The sequence below is a fragment of the Felis catus genome, chromosome X (genome assembly GCF_018350175.1).
Source record: "Felis catus isolate Fca126 chromosome X, F.catus_Fca126_mat1.0, whole genome shotgun sequence".
Taxonomy (NCBI): domain Eukaryota; kingdom Metazoa; phylum Chordata; class Mammalia; order Carnivora; family Felidae; genus Felis; species Felis catus.
In genome coordinates, this window is record NC_058386.1 from 9806518 (window position 1) to 9823909 (window position 17392).

Genomic DNA, 17392 nt, shown 5'->3' on the forward strand with positions numbered 1-17392 from the left:
AATTAAGACGCTTCAAGGATGCTCGAGGAATTTGGGAGAGACCCTGCAATTCTGTGTTGAGCGTGTATCTGCGTGTATCCAGGACTCCTAGATAGTGGGGGGGGTGCTGGGGTTGAGCCAGCCATGAGAGAATCAGAAAGACAAGACGTCCTAGGCTGGGAGGCAGCAAGGGCAAAGGCCCTGGGCGGGCGGAGGGGGGCGTGGCCAGGAGGAGGGCGGGAGGCCGCCCTCTGTGTTGCAGGGGGAGAGAAGAGATCTGTGCTGTCTGCTGGGGTGTCACAGGGTGCGAGAAAGCAGCCCACGGGCCTCAGACTGTTGCCATCTGACTTTCACAGCGTGGACAGCCAATGGAAGGATCGAAGCAGGGAAGTGAAGCGATCTGAGGATTCGTAATGAAAATATAATAGTACGTCTAGCGTGATCCTTTTGGAGATGTCCTCCTTCTAATGAGTTTGGGAAAGAGGCCTTGGGCTGGAGGCAGATGGGAGCCTCGACCGGGCAGAGAGGACCGTGTAGCAAGGGAGGAATGAGGAGCCCTGGGTACTGTGTGCCTGTGCGGGGGGGGGGGGGGGGGGGGGGGCAAAGTCTGAGTCCACCCTCTGTGTTTGCTTTGCTCTGGGGCCACCACGGCCCGCCCTTTGGCCAAGATAAGAGACGAGTGTCTTGAAAAGAAGCCTCCCAGTCCCCAGCAGCTTGTTTATTTGAAATGGGAAGTTCCTTGGAATGGGGCTTGCCCGCCACCTGCGAGGTCAGTCTCCGGGTCAGACCAGGATTCACCAGGCTCTCGTGGGCACTAGCCCCCGCGGCGTCCCTTCTGTCCCCTACCGTCCCCTTCTGCGCTAGCCCTTCTGTAAGGCCGGGCAGCGTCCGCTCTTCACGGCCCGGATCGCACGGAGCTTGGGCACCACGTTCGGCGCCCCGCCTCCAGACCCCCGACCCGAATCCTGCTCTGAAGCCGGTTCTCCGACGAAGTCATGGTGGACCCATTCGGTCACTGGGAAGGGAAGCCAGTGACAGCAGAGACTTTGTGTCAAGTAAACACAGCAATAGGCTCTTAACGGAGGAACACGTCTTTCCTCTTTAGCCAGTTGTTTTCTTGTGTGCAGGGAGCCCCGAGCCGTCCAGGGGACACCATTCCGCGGCCCCGTCCTTCCCGGGCCTCCGTGGGCCCGGGCTCGTTCGCGCTGTTTTCTCTGGCGACGCGCCACAACCTGACAGGTCAGAGTTGCGGAAAATCAGAGAAAAGGGGAGTCCGGAGTACGCGTGTCAAACAAGCTCCTCGCCCGCACCCCCGGGAAAGAATGGGCCCGTGGGCCCCGCGCGAGGAGAGGGTGCGCACATGGCACCAGGACGGGGAGGGACGCGCAAGGCCCCGGGGGTCCCTAGGGCTCCCCGAACGGTGGCGGGCGACAGGACGGACGCAAATATCAAATCTGCCCAACTGGGGGTGGGGATCAGCCAGCTGTTTCCCTGTTTGGCCTTTGCCTTTCTCAACGGGGGGCATGGCCTTCAAGGGGTGCACCGGGTCCCCTCAGTGCGCCCGGGAGGGTCCTTCCCCGTTCCTTCCTGATCATTCTCTCCCCGCCCAGGGGCGAACAGGAGGATACCCTGTGACTATTTCCGGTCTCACAATGGGCATGACTGTTTTGTCGCCTGGGCCTGCACATCTGGGGGAAATGCCTGTTTTCCTTTGAATTCAATAGGCAGCTAATGACTTTCCCATTCCTCTGGGCCTCTCCGAGCTCTGATGGCACGGCCACTGGTGGCTCGTGCAAATATAAAGCAGTCGGGGACACTTCCTTCCATTGCAAAAGGAGACTGAGAACCCGTCGCAGATGGGTGGTCTTGTATGAAGATTTGGTTGAATGTTAAAAATAATTTAGAGATGTGTGTGTGTGTGTATGTAAATAAAACTTTATTTTTAATTTTTAAAAAATGTTTACTTTTGAGAGATAGAGATAGAGACAGGGTGTGAGCAGGGAAGGGGCAGAGACAGAGAGAGGGACACAAAGAATCTGAAGCAGGGTCCAGGCTCCGAGCTGTCAGCACAGAACCCGACGCGGGCCTGGAACTCACGGACCGTTGAGATCATGACCTGAGCCGAAGTCTGACGTTTCTCAGACTGAGCCCCCCTGGGCGTCCCAAGGGAACTTTATTGACATGAAGCCATGGACGCTGGGAGTGGGTCTGCTCACCAGGAAAAGGGGTAATCTCTTCTGTCCCTTAAGTGTCACAATGAGAAAAGCCTGGGTTGGCAGGAGAGATAGTTAGCTTCACCCCTCACTTCGGCCTCTTCGAGAATGTTCTTTTTTAACAACAAAAGAGTGCGCAGATCACATAGCACAGCAGGTCACAGGAGTCACCCTTGCCACGTTCTGTAGGCCGTTTCATAAAAGAGAAACAGCGACTTATTTTAAGAATAAATACAGAAAACCATTTTATCTACAAAGCAATTCCATCTGGACTGCAGCCAGCAAGGACTAGTCAGGCTCCTAGTAAAGTGGTTAGTGGCACAGGCAGACTCAAACGCAAGAACTTCGATCACTTGGACGCATGTTTGATCCTCTGGAAGAAAGCTGCAGAAAATCCATGACCTAAATCTCTGAAGCCGGGTATTTCCAAGGAAACTACCCAACTTCCCAACTGTCTTAGATTTCACACAATTAACGAAACGCCTGCCAGGCCCCACAGTTCTTGGTGTAATTAGATCGGTACCAGTAAAAGTCATCAGCCTCTGAGATTTATATCTTTTTCCAGCCAAGACCCCTTAGGCTTAGTAACACATCCAAGTGGAAAGAAGAGGAAATCAAAACCCAGAAAACAAACAAAAACAAACCAAACTACTGATGCAGTTAAGAGCCCAGGATTTTTCCCGAAGGCAAACAGGGAATTCGCACCACCAGGGAGACTGTCGGCGACCTGCCTTTACTCTGCGTGGGCACGATTCATTCTTGATGTTTGAATAAACATGGGTGGGTAGCAGTAAAGTCCTTGTGTTTTAATAAAACGCAGGTCAGTATCATCGGCCTCATCTTACAGATAAAGAAACTGAGGTTCTGAGAGTCAACGGCACTCTTGAAGTTGAGAAGATTGTAAGGCCAGGACCCAAACCTAGGACCTGAGACTCTGTGTTCTCTCCTTAACTGTTACACCTTAACGGGCCTCACCGGGGAAAGATTTCACATTATCGTTTCACATAGAATTTTTATATTTTTTTTTAATGTTTATTTATTTTTGAGACAGAGAACGTGAACAGGGGAGGGGCAGAGAGAGAGGGAGACACAGAATCCGAAGGGGGCTCCGAGCTGTCAGCACAGAGCCCGACGCGGGGCTCGAACCCACGAACCGTGAGATCATGACCTGAGCCGAAGTCGGGACGCCTAACCGAGTGAGCCCCCCCAGGCGCCCCTCACATATAGTTTTTAAAAAGTGGAGTTGGGGGCGGGCAATGAAACTATGACCCAAGCGTATCTAAGACAGCTCATTGGCATAGCAGGTCATGAAATGACTAGGGCGTAGACGCGAACTAGTCAACTAAAACGCACATGGGACTGGCCCAGACACCATTGATGGCATCATCTGGAGAAACGTTGAAGCCTATCAAGAAACGATGCCAAGCAGAAAAGTGGTATGTCACACAGCGATCAATATCTTGTGTTCCTTCTCACGTGAAGTAGCGATTCCTACGTACGACATATTCCTTTGTTTTGGCAACGATTTGTAGGTTGGAAGAGAAAAACCCTACTCCATAGATTTTAAGATACGCTTACGGAGAGGAGAACGGGAGTTGGAAGGTGGATGCCTAGCAGCTTGGAAGACAGGATCAGGATCGGAAAGAGATCAGAGGAAATTGAAAAAGGATTCATAGACGGGGCACTTGGGCGGCTCAGTGGGTGAAGCGTCCGACTCTTGATCTCGGCTCAGGTCATGGTCTCATGGTTCACGGGATCCTCACGTCGGGTTCTGCCCTGGCAGCGCGGAGCCTGCTTGGGATTCTCTCTCTCCCTCTCTCCCTCTCTCTCTGCCCCTCCACTCGCACGCTCTCTCTCTAAATAAAAATAAAGTTAAAAAAAAAAAGGATTCAAAAAAAGCATGCAACAAATACTTGTTGAGCGAGCAATCAAAATGCAAGGCAGTTTTTTAAAAATGTGCGATATGGTGAGTGTTGATTTACATGCACACCTGGTAAGATAATGAACGTATCCATCATCCCTAAAAGTTTCCTCGCGCCCGACTGTAATCCCTCACCCTCTACCCTCATTGTCAGGCAACCACTGACCCGCTTTGTTCCTACTGATTGTATTTTATAGACTTCTTTTATAAAAAGGAAATCATACAATAGATCCCCTTTCGAGTCTGGCCTCTTTCACTCAGCGTAAGTATCTCCACAGCCATCGTGTTTCACCTGTCAATATTTCCTTTCTCTGTATTCCCCGGTAGGACCCTATTCCCTATGGTTTATCTTTCGAGGCTTAGTGATTACTTCCCTGGATAGATTATTCAGCTGACACCTTCTTAGCGCCTTTATTCTACGTTTTTGTGGTTTGACTCCCCATAAATACCCACATCGATTTACTTCAAGATTTGCTTTTAAAGGTCTCGGGAGGATTCCATGCGAGCTTATTCATTCACTTATTTAACTATGCCGCCAAGATTGAGCCTTTGCTGGTGTTAAAAGAGAAACTGAGGCACATGAAAAACGCAAGTTGATTCGAGCAGACATCGATGTGGCGGGGGGGGGGGGGGGCAGCGCCGGGCCGGCTGTGGTGCGGGGCGCGTCGCGGACGGGGGTGCTGCTCAGGGAGAGATTAGATAGAGAAAAGGCAGAAGTGAAGGAAGGAAATGATTGATTGGCCATCGCTTCAAGCCTAGTTGGCTGTTGGGGACTGGTTGTTTTGGGGTTTCAGCTCGCGAACCTTGAGGCGTTTGCAGGCTTGCGTTTGGGTTCGCTTACCTAGGCCTCCACAGTATTAGAGCCTCCTGGGCCTGCCGACCTCTTTATTCGGTACTAAAGAAGACAGACGTGAATCCCTCACAATCCAATGAGAGGAGATAGCCGAAGAGTTGAGATGCGGAGAGGAGATGGGAGCAAAGAGTTTGTAGTACGTTAGAAGCTAAGACGTGCCATTTAGAAAGAAGGGAGCAGGGTAAAGGGCCATCAGATGCCACGCTGAGGCTGCGGCTCGACTCGGACCACCTCCCACGAATCCAACCGGACGTGGTCTCTGGTGTGCTTTTTCACGGTGTCCGCGCCACGAGACTGCACGGAAATGAGGAGGGGGTGGGGGGGGGGAGAGCATCATCCAGAAAGTCAAAGCTTGTCCCGTGATGGTGGCCCGCGTCTCCTTTCGGTTCCAGAGAGAAACCTGGACCCAGGAACGTGTGTGCGTGGCCGATTCCAAGCCCTCAGCCGTTTGGCGTGGGGCGGGGAGGGAACGAGGCAGAGCCGACTGCCAATTGAGCCCAGCCGAGCTGTCTTGCTCAAACGCTGAGGAAGCAGGGCCCCAAGTCCGTAACCGAAGAATGTTGGACGCTTCCCCAGCCGCACAAATGGTTTTGCATTTGAGCTTAGGTAGGTTTGAGGGAGGAGCGTGAGAGGGTTTCTGTGTAGCCGGAGGAAGAGAACCCTCTGGGCCTGACTTCGGCGCTTTCACACCGGTGACACCTGGCGCCCAGCCAAGGCAGCCTGAACTTTCTGAGAAACTTCATTTCCTGTTCCCACTGCCTGTGCTGCCCGGAGGGCTGGGGTGACCGAGGCAGGGGAGTGGGCTGCGGGTTTGATGAAAAGCAGGGGCGGGGGGGTGGGACCTGTCTGCTCTGACATGGCTTGGCAACTCTCGCCGGGGCAACTGTAAAAATAAAACTTTGTGCTGCAGAAACTTGGTCCTTTCGGCGGCGAACTTCACTCGTCAGGGTCTTAAGAGGCTTTGGGGAAGACGAAGTTTCGGGTTTTGTTTTGCTTTAGAGCCATTTAGAACAAAACTACCGACTCAAAGCTCAGCGCGGGCCTTACCGCCAACCTAGTTCGAGCCTTGCGTTCAGAGCCACTGGGTGACAGTGGTGGTTGGGGGCGCTGGGGGGATGCGAACAGGATCCACGCACGTCTCCTGACCCCGAACAGGGTGCGGTCTCCCCCACGGATGGTAGGAAAGCGCAATTCCAAATACCAGGCCTTGGCGAGTTTTGCGGGACGTTAAGTTGTATCTCACAAGCCTACTTAAAAAAAAAAAAGGTGCGCCGACCTGTCCAGAGCTTCTAATAGGGCCGTGCAAATTTCACTTCCTGGTGAAATTAATCACTCTTGGTGTAGAGGGGCCTTTAGAACTGCGCCAGTTCCTGCTTGAGGTTCGGGAGGGAAAAACCAAACAGGGCCGCGCGGTGATGGGAAAGGGACTGTTGGTATGCTCTTCGGCTTCCTGGCTAATTACGAGGCCTTCATGACATTCAAAGGAAACTTGGCTCCCTCGGTGATCTGCAGAGAAGGAAGGGCGGCAGTAGGTGAGCCAAAGAAAAGACAGGGCCCTCCAGTGAAATGCAGAGCAAGACCAATCGGGCCCAATAAATTGAGCCTGCGGCGGGGCGGCGGGGGAAGCATCTTAATTTATAAAGGCAATAGATACCCCAGTAATTTGGAGAACCAGCACAGGCGGAAATCAGGTGGGACCAAGAGGTCTGAAACCAATCATAGCTGGTTTTCTCATCTCAAGGACGTGTTACTGCCAACCATTTCGCAAACAAGAGGCCAATAGAAGGAATCGTGGTCTCTTCCTTAAGGTCCGTAGCAAACACATACACAGGACATACAAACCATGCGTGTGCGAGGAATTAGGAAACAAGACAAGAACAGATAGAGACGATAAAGCGTTTTAACACTGAACGGCAACTGAAAATGTTCTCTGATAATATTCCTTAAGAAAAAGGTCAACATGATATTTTGTTTTGCCCATTAGGACCATGCTTGATGATTTTTGCTCCTGTGGTTAAAATGATATTAATTCAAGATTTCCGACGTCTCCTTGGAGAGCATCTGGTTGCTGGTCAGGACCAATTAGGCTTGATCCTTTCTACAGTTTGGTTTATATCAAATATCAGTCTTGGCATTCTACGGGCTGAATCTTTTTACTCCCCAGTGCTTTGAACTGTGTTCCACTCTCAGCCTGCCCTGACATTGCTGAATGAATGACTTCGGCAGCTTCCGATCTTCTCTTCTTGAAATTTCCCGAGTGTTTCATTATGGCCATTCAATAGCTATCCAGTCCTTTCCGAGCGCTGTTCATTAGATTCCTCCCATTTCTGCCTCTTCCCCCTTTCTCACCTCCGGTTTTCCCTGTAGCTTTCTCACCTCCAGTTTTCTCTGTAGGGTGCTTTGGCACGCTAGATGGCTTTCTTTACACAGGATTAAGATGGGTTCCACGAATGTCCTAGGCAACAATTTCTGGATGTTCAAGTCCATTAAAATAGGGGTCAAGGTGTTATGAAGGCAAAGAAGGTTCACCATGACGATAGGTTGAGTGAAAAGAACACCCGGTTTGGGGACCGGTTGCTTTCAGATGTCTTTAAAGATATCTTAATTTCTCTTTTAGAAATTCTTTACTTTTAGAAATGATTCACCTGGATGGCTCAGGTGGTGAAGCATCTGGCTCTTGGTTTCAGCTCAGGTCATAATCTCGGCTCAGGGCCTGATCTCGCAGTTCATGGGTTCGAGCCCTGCCTCAGGCTCTGTGCTGTGGCTCCTGCTTGGGATTCCCTCTCTCGCCCTCTCTCTCTGCCCCTCCCCCACTTGTGGGGGCATGTGTGCACTCTCTCTCTCAAAATAAATAAACATAAAAAAAAAAAAAAGAAATGGTTCACAAGCCTTCGTTGGGCTTGAGGACCAGGGAGGAGGGCCTGCCACAGGCTCGGGGCATTTAATTGGGTCCTGTCCTGCTTCATTCACTCCCACAGAGCATTACACGATGCTCTAGTGAACCTACCAAGTTGAAGGCCTGCTCGGCAAATGGCTCGCAGGGGATTGGAGCAGGGCCGAATGTTCTGGGAGACGTGCTCTGTGTCTTTCGGCGACTCAGGCTTGCTTCCCCCCGACACTGAGTTCACCCTCGTGTGACCTGCATGACGTCAGGAAGGAACAAAGATCAGGCAGCCACAATCAAGGCCATCCAGAGCGCACTCTGTTATTACCGGTCTCCTTCATACCTGGTCGTCACCTGCTCTTTCACTGCAGGAGCCCCCCCCAGGTGCTGACCCCTCGCCCATGCCTTTCCTCTCCTGCTTTCCAGATGGACCCCAGGGCCACAAGCCTCTGACCGCCAGTGGTACCCTGTGTCTTCAGTCGGGCAGAAAGGAACAATCCACACGCGGCCCCTTAGCTACAGACTTAGGCCTGTCTCCTCTGCTAGAAAATTCCTGCAAAGCCTTTTCCCCTCTTTAGACTAGAAATGCTGACGGTGGGTTTGACTCTATCCGGGGCTTTCCTACTCCACTGGGCCCAGTGTCTGCCTAAAATGGTGCGCTGGGAAATGTGAGGGTCCCCGGCCTCAGAGATCAGGGACGATGGTGTCTCCGGCTCTTTCTCCACCTCTGTATGGTGAGCCTGGGCCTGCTTCCTCATTGTCCGCTCTGGGTCCCTACCCCTCTGACCGCCCTACTGGCTCCTCCCAGACACCTCTCTCCGCCCCAACATGGGCTCCTGCCTTAGGCACAGCGGCGGCTCCACCCACAGGGCACGGCTGGCTTGGCAGCCATCTTTGCCCTTGAAGTCAGCACGCCTTCTTACCCAAGAGGCCTCAGTAGCCCGTGGGGAATCCCCGAGTCCTGACACTAAACACCACCAGCTATCCTCATTTCCCCACCGCCCACTGGGCACCCTAATTAGCCAATGAGACATCTTGGGTAACTTTGAACCAGAATTGCCTCAGGGTTCCCTCTATTTCAAACTCTGGATCCATACAACTTGCAAACCCCGTAATCAGACATGCATGCGCGCGCGCGCGCGCACACACACACACACACACACACACACACACACCAGCTAGTGATCTTCGGCTAAGAATTCAATGCTATCTCGATTTTCTTTAAAAGAACGCCAAATCAAGGAAACGTTCTCCCTCCCAAAGCAGGATGCGATGGCAGGTGTGCACAAATGAGGGTCCCAGAACTACTCCTTGTCAGGCACGACCATCTGGAAATGAACCCAAAAGGATTCTACGGTGTTCCACAGGCTCCAAGTGTTCTTTTAAGAACACCGAGCGTTCAAGTCACAAAACCCTGAAGAAATTCTTGTACGCTCTCAGACGGGGCGGTTTGCCCCTTTTCCCAGCTGCGGTGTTTGTGAGATGTCTCTCAAAAAGAAACAACTCAGTACGCAAATCTCTGGGCCTCGGTGAAGTGAGGAAGTCTATTTGAGGCGCCTCTGGGCTGAGGAAGCCCCAAGACATTTTTCACATGGGTTTTGTTAACTAACCAAAGCGTTGAGGGCCAATATGGACACTTCAATTTTTTTTTTTCCCCACTAGAGGTTATCTGCGAAGACCACAGGAAATGTTTAAGCAAATTCAAAGGCTCTTTCTCAAGAGTTATTAGGATAAGTATAGTAATTTAGAGACTCGGTTTCTAACAACTGGAGGCCTGACTCCTCCCACCCCCAACCCGCGCTCCACTCAGTTATGTGACCTGACTAACAAATAATCAAAATGCTTGTCAACAGATGTCGGACTGATGTTTTTTTTTAACGTCTTTTATTTTATTTTTTGAGAGACAGAGACAGAGCACGAGCAGGGGAGGGGCGGGGGGGGGGGGGGAGAAAGAATCCGAAGCAGGCTCCAATCTGTCAGCACAGAGCCCGATGAAGGGCCCGAACCCACAACCGTGAGATCTCCACCTGAGCCCAAGTCGGACGCTTAACTGACTGAGCCACCCCTATATTTGCCCTATATTTGCAATTTTTCATAAAATGTCAGAAAAACAAACCTAGCACTCAGTGTGAAAGCGTCTAGAAGTCTAAGATGTCGCTTTTGGTCTAAAGACTTGGGAGCATCCCCACCCTGTAGCCTGAAGGAGCCATTTCGGCTCTGCCGGCCCAGCGGACGTTGCCGACTGAGCTGACCGGGCTGGTGGCGCAGGGATGGGGGTTTCCGCTACCCAATATCCTCTAGCTGTTTCACTGTTTTGTGTTGCCTTACGTGTCAGCCTTTTCTCCAATTTTGAGACTCTTGGCCACCTTTTTGGCCCGAACTCGGGCTCTGGCATCATCAGGCTCCACGAAAGCGTTTCTCTGCTTCGAAAGTGTCCCCCCTTCCTCTCCCCTGTGCAAACTCGAGGAGGGCTCTTCTCAGTGGCCTGTCCTGGAGTCTTTCCAACTGGATCGGAAGTCCCTGGAGGGCAAGAACAGGATCTTGGCGGGTCTCCCCCCCCGGCCCAGCACGGACCACCATAGCCGGCCCTCGGTGGCCATGTGCAAATGCTGCCTTTGTCCGCACGTGAGTCAACGCCACATCTGCTCAGAGCGGAGTTCCCCACGCTGCTGTGGCCCAGAACCCCTCGGGGAGCCCCCCAGCACACGGCTGCCTGCGTCCTCACCCGCCGGGTTCCTGGGGGGGCCGCAGCGGGAGGCGGCCTGGGCCTCAGGATGTGGGCCTCTCCCCAGGGATGGGCCCGTGCAGGCGGCTCCCGGAGCCCCCGGGGCTGCAGGCTCTACCGGGTGGTTTCACTTTCCCGTACTCTCTTTCATTTGGTTCTCAGGACGATCTGGCAGGTCTCGGGGGCAGATGCCGATCATCTAAGTCACCGGTTCTCGACTGGGGCCCGTCTCGGCCTCCAGGGGACATCTGGCAGGGTCTGGAGGCTGCTTCAGTTGTCACACTTGGGGGTGGGGGCCTCCAGTGGGTAGCGGTCAGGGAGACCGCTAAACCCGCCACAGTGCACAGGTCAGCCCCCCCCCCCCCACAGAATTATCTGTCCCTAAATGTCAACAGGGCTGAGACTGAGGCCCCCTCCCCTCCCCACCGTCTGTGGCAACTGTCTGCTTAGCTCGGGCTTCTTAGTCAAAGTAATTTCTTTGTAGCCACCTCCCACCCCCCCACCTCCCCCACCCCCCGCCCCCACCACAGGCTGTGCCCCCGCCCCCGGGTGAATCAGACACCTGCATGGCAGTTGATTCCAAAGTGCATCAGAGACAACTGTTGATGATGCGGGTGGGGTTGTCTGCAATGAGTGAGGAGGCGGACGTCTGATGAGTGTCCCCTCTGGCCCGGGGCCCTTGACACGCAGGCCGTCTGCTTCCGGCGACAATCCTGAGAGAGATTCTAAATCAGAAACTAAGCTCCTCACAGAAGGTCGCGCATCCAATAAAGGGCTCGAGCTCCTAGTCTCATGATAAAGACAGCAGGCTGCCTCAGATCCTGAATGGACCCGTGTTGTTTTTATATAAACCGAATAGTCTCCCGTGTTTCACAAAACCCCTTGGAGACACTTGGGCCTAAAACATGCGTTACATTCCTCGCTCTTGAGAGAAGCTGAGGTGTCATCCAAACGTAATCATTACTTAGCAAGGCACACAGATGAACTTGCCTCGAAATCCCACCCTCCTCCACCCCACCAGGAAGCGTAAAATGCCTTGTAAGGCAAAGTAGCAATCACTTTTGCCTTGTCAGAGCCACGGTTTAACCGTGTTGTCCCGCACAAGTGCAGTGACTGTGCGGACAGCAGCTCCTGAATAATCTATGATAGGTCAATTTCCACGGTGTCGAATGTCACCATTAAAATAGAAGCTACGTACTTACCGTGGTACAGCCAGACCTAGCACAGTTCCTGGCCTAAGGCTTATGCCCACACATGCCGGCTGGGCGAACCACAAGGCTCGTCCAAATACATCAGGATACGAAGCAACACGTTCAATTGATTTGCAGAACGGAAAATCTAGAGAGATTTTGCTTGAGATTGATGCCTTCTATTTCTTTTCTTTTCCTTTTTAATTTTTTTTTTTAGTGTTTAGTTATTTTTGAGAGAGAGAGAGAGAGAGAGTGAGCGCGTGAGAGCATGAGCAGGAGAGGGGCAGAGAGAGAGGGAGACACAGAATCCGAAGCAGGCTCCAGGCCCTGAGCTGTCAGCCCAGAGCCGGATGCTGGGCTCCAACTCAGGAACCGTTGCGATCACGACCTGAGCCAAAGTCGGATGTTTAACTGACTGAGCCACCCAGGCGCCCTCCCCCCCCACCCCCATTTATTTTCTCAGGGACCCTTGTGCACTATTGGTGGGAATGTAGATTGGTACAGCCATGATGGATGACTCTATGGGGATCGCTCAAAAGATTAAAAAATAGAGCTACCGTATGATCCAGCGATCCCACTTGGGGGGATCTGTGTCCAAAGGAAATGAAATCAGGATCTCAAAGACTTATGTGTACCCCCACGTTCGTTGTACCACTAACACACACACACACACACACACACAGGGATATGATTCAGTCTTAAAAAAAAAAAGGGCAAACCCTGCTCCATTTGGGACAACATGGATGAGCCTGGAAGACATTATGCTACATGAGATAAACCAGACACAGACAAATGCTACATGAAATCACTTCTGTGCGGGATCTGCGGGAGTGGCACTCATTGAAGCAGAAAACAGAGTGGCTGCCTGGGGCTGTGGGGGGAAATGGGGAGATGTTGAGCAACACGTACAAGGTTTCAGGTCTGTAGGATGAGTACGTTCTGGGGATGTAACGTATGGCATGGTGACTGGAGTCAAAAATACTGTATTGTATACTTCTAATTTGCCGTGTGGATCCTAAGTGTCCTCAGTAGGAAACAGCACAAGAACAACGGTCATTAGGCGAGGTGATGGACGTGTTAATTAGCTTGACCGTAGCAATCATTTACCAATGTCAGTAGACCCCAAAAACAAGATGTGGAGTACCTTAAATATACATAATTTTTGTCAATTATAAAGCTAGAAAAACACAAAAAGAACAGCCAAATCAGAAGGCTGATTTCCCCCTAAGATTAATCACGCATCTTGAAATATTACAAGGTTATTTTTCATTCTTATATCGGAATCTAGGAACGCCACCAAATATTATATTTTATGGATAAACATAATTCCAATACATCCGCATTTCTTGTTGGCAGACGTTAGTTACGTCTTTCTTTAAAAAGAGGGATAAACAGTTTAAGACAGGAAATGTTTTCCACGATGAGGTTTTTTTTTTTTAAAAGAACTTCTTGTGCTTTTAGTAACATCTGATGACAAATATGCCCAGCAGTGACTTCTCCATTAGGTACAGAACTAAGGACCCATGAAATGATTTCGATTTCTTCGAAAAGTCGGAAGGGACAAAACTAATATGATCCAGCCCGGACTGTACTCCCCATCAAAGCAACATAGTCCTAAAATCTAACTTTGAATGTATACATATATATTTTGGTAGAGGAAGGGCTCTTTGAAGGGAGAAGCACCTACAGCCCATGAAAGTTCTGTCTGGTGGTCCTGTCACCTGTCTCCATTCCACTACTCGACTCTTCTCAAAGAAGTGGTTTTTCTCCTTAGCTTCTGATTTCTATTTTTCAGAGAGCTTCATTCAGTCATCTAAATGCCTTTCTGGGTCCTTCAACGGAAAGACACTTTTTACATCCAGGGGATGACAAGGGACCGATTCAGGGAGCCGGGGAAGGGGCAGGCCCTGTGTGAAGCGACCGGCTTGCAGGTCAAAGGTGAGGGGTCATAGATGACTCCAAGATTGTCAGCTTTGGGATTGGGGCAGATGAAGGTACAGTCATCCAAGTTATCTCAGGGAAATAATCAGGAGAGAGGGGATGCCTGACAGGTCTCGTGGAGAACGACACTGGCGGGGGCTCGGGCTGACCTTGGCAGTGGTACAGACCTTGATGCGGCAGGCAGAGGCAAGAGGGTAGGCTGGAGGACTGGGTCCAGGATTTTAAGAGTTATGGAGAAGTCAGTAAATTCAAAGACCTCATGGGAGTCCAGAATGTTGAGGCTTGGATGGCCACCCCCAGCCTTGACCACGTGAAGGGCACCTTGGTAGTTTGTGAAGCCCTGTGTGGGGAAGTCAGAATGCAGTAGATAAAGATCGAGAGGCAGAGAGGGAAAGAGAGAGCTCCTCCCTTGAGGGTCGCCACGTTTTCGAATGCGAGTTGACGTGAAGAAGTCAGTGCGAGGGAGAAACACAGCATGCTGGTATTTTCGCTGCTCTTGTGTCGCTCAGAAAGATGCCTCACTGGTCAGAGAGAATGAAGGATAATCATCTAGATCAGGGGTCACCAAACTGTGGCTCACAGGCTAAATGCAGCCCGCTGCCACCTGTTTGTAAATAAAGTTTTATTGGCACCCAGCTATGCCCGTTCATTTTCGTATTGTCTAGACTGGAGTCGTTGCGACAGAGACTGGCCAGAAAAAAGGACCCTGTTATTTACTATCAGGCCCTTTACAGAAAGTTTTTCGACCCCTGTTGTAGGTCAACTTCCTCGATGTAAAGATGAAGAAACAGACACTCCGTTATATTTCTATAAGCATTTGCTGTCGTGTTCTGACAAATCAGTCATCGCCTCCTGGGATGGCTAATTATCTAGTACATCCCTGCTCACGGACCAGATTTCTCCTCTCATCAAGGCGGATTCTCCTCCCCGTTCTCGCTACAAACCCAAACTAAAGCTAGACGCACCTCCATCTCGTTTCAGGAATGTCTGTCGGGCACCTTACGGCTTAGCCTCGTCGCTGCTTCTGAAAACAGGGACATTTCGGTGAAAAGGAAATACTTTTGTTTCTACCTCCAACCTTTGCTGTGAATCAAAGCTCATGGTCCGGTTCGCAGTTCACAAGAAAGGGCGAGGTCGCCAGAAAATCAAAAATCACACAGCTTCCTGTTTTTGAAGATGTATTTCAACAATGTCACTGAGGGCTTCAAAGACAAAAAGGGCTGTTTGCCACAGCCGGACGAGCTCCAAGTGTCTTCGTGTGCCTTATTGTTTATGCTCAGGGGTCAGAGCGCCGCCCCCATTGTGGTCTCTCTGCTTCCCACCCCTGCGAGTTTTTTGTTATGCCATTAAGGTTCTTGCTGAAACTTAAATGAAACTTCCCTGATTCCCCTTTGTTGATCCGAGCAACTCATGACAGATAAGTTCGAAATGACGTGCAACACTAGGGTAGGTTTTGAGGTTGCAATTGGCCACAAAGACGGTGGAACGATAGTTTGGAAACTGAAAAGAGTACTGATTTTTGCCATTAATATTTATATATCTTGGCATCAAAATCCCTCGTGTTCCCTCCATTTGAATCTGGAAAGGTGCCTCTTAGCGCATTAATTTGCTCCCTGCACCCTCTTCCTCCCTGCTCATTCTCACATGTCCCCCACACCAATTTTCTTTTTAAGTTTATTTATTCATTTTTGAGAGAGAGGAGAAGCAGAGGGAGAGAGGGAGAGGGAGAGAGAGAGAGAGAGAGAGAGAGAGAGAGAGAGAGAGAGAATGAATCCCAAGCAGGCTCTGCACCGTCAGTGTGGAGCCGGATGCGGGACTGGAACTCACGAACCGTGAGATCATGACCTGAACTGAAATCAAGAGTTGGAGGCTTAATCGACTGAGCCAGCTAGGCGCCCCTCCCCCACACCAGTTTTAAATTATGGCCCTGGGCCTGCATAGCCTCTGTCATCCAGCTCCAAGGCCAAAGCTACACTCCCAGACTACCTAGCATGTTGTTGTCATACAACTTCAGCTCTGGACTGGTTGAAAAGTCTTCCGAGGAAAGTTGACTTTGATTATATCTTCTAGTATAGAATTATATACAGGGCAGCCATGGAAGAATCAGAAGATGTGCTGACTCAAGGGCTCCAGAGAGTTCTGTCCTTTATGTGAATTCAAACTGCTAAAGCAGCTACTACATTGACCGACTGTCCTGAGCTTTGGGTCCAGATTCACGTGGCTATCATAGACTCGAATGGTTTGACCTCTGGCCACCACAGTTCAAGAATAGACTCCTGGAGAAATTAAGAGTTTCTGGGGTCTTCTCAGGATGTGGGGACTGTAGGCCTGGAGTGCCTTAAAAGTTTCCCAGAGGAGCCATTTTGGGTATGACAACCATGTTGTCTGAATTTAAATTTGAAAGGCACGAACACGTATCCATAGACATGGACGAACATCCGTAAAGTGCTACTGTCTCTGAGCCTAGTTGGCTTTTTAGGCTACGTGGCATTTCTGTAATTTGTCACTGTCGAGTCTCCTACGCGAGAAGCGTTTTCTCGGGCCTGGTCATCCCTGTCTCAGCTGACTATCAAGGTCTGTCCACCTCAGAAATGAGACGCTGGGGCCTAACTTACTCTGCAGCCTGGTGACATATCTGAAAGTCCTTGAATCGAAATGGCCCGGCTGCCATAGTTCTGGTGACCACGCCCCTTGTACCTTGCTAAATGTCCACCAGCCAGAATATGGACAATCAGATATGGGCCCCTGATGACATTTTGGCTAAGAAGACTTTTCTGCATTTACCTACGGCCGTCCCCAAGATGGTTTTTCAAAAGGTACCTTGTTTGGAGAGCTTTGCCGTCTTCTTTTTGACGTAAAATAATTGAGGACTAGTCATTCAGACATCATCAGTGTTTAGTATCGAGCCGCCTCTGAATCACCAGTTTATTCTGCTCAGATTTCAGGTGGGTCAGGATTCACGAACCCGGACGAGTTAATCAACACAGAAGGAACAGAGACACAGAGGTCATCTTTGGCCGTTAGTGTTCACCATGTCAATTACTGAGATGATCTTAAAACACCATAAAAACCCAGAGGTGATAGCTTAGTCCCATAACATCAGAATTACGAAGCACTTCAAATCAGTGTTGCTCTAAATCAGCGCAGTCCGTTCATCACGCTAATTACAAGTAACACTAATTTGGACGAGTTTCCTGAATAGTCCACAGATTTAAATCAGTGTTTTCTTTCTAGTACAATCCGAGCATTTTTGACCTTTTGAAAAACAATTCTAAAAATAACATGGACTCGGGATGGGTAAGCCAGCCACAGTTTACCTTTTCTCGGTCGCTATTCCTCGCAGGGATAACGCTACCTTATATGAGCTTCCAGAAGAGTTTTTACGCCACTTATAAATAGGCCCATTAACTCCTCAGCAACCTCGTGAGCGGAAACATACCAACCGATAAAATAGGCTGGTGCTGCACATCTGCCCGGACAACCCCGGATACCTCGGGCATCCTTGTGTATTATTACGTGTACATTTGCCTTATTCCATGGTTGCGCGGTAGCCCGTCATATGGCGATAGCCTATTTTAACCAGTTCCCTTCTGGCGGCTGTTTATGTTGATTCTGGCTTTTTTTCCTTGGCTGGTATAAACGTGGGCTTTTTACGTCATCGTTCGGCTGTGCAAATTCGTAGCCAA

At 50.5% G+C, this 17392-nt stretch overlaps 2 long non-coding RNA genes across 3 annotated transcripts in view; one reads left to right on the plus strand and one right to left on the minus strand.

Moving 5' to 3' along the window:
- LOC123383352 overlaps nucleotides 1-17392 on the plus strand; it is a 216363-nt gene that overhangs the window by 31823 nt on the left and 167148 nt on the right. The gene's annotated exons all lie outside the window — the stretch shown is intronic.
- Nucleotides 9811-15058, minus strand: LOC109496360. 2 transcript variants are annotated; one of them, XR_002152339.3, is made up of 3 exons: nucleotides 14672-15058; nucleotides 11138-11288; nucleotides 9811-10370 (listed from the first exon to the last, which is right to left on the minus strand). It is a non-coding gene; the product is annotated as an uncharacterized LOC109496360 (long non-coding RNA). The 2 variants fall into 2 exon arrangements; XR_002152338.3 differs by lacking the exon at nucleotides 14672-15058 and adding an exon at nucleotides 11778-11942.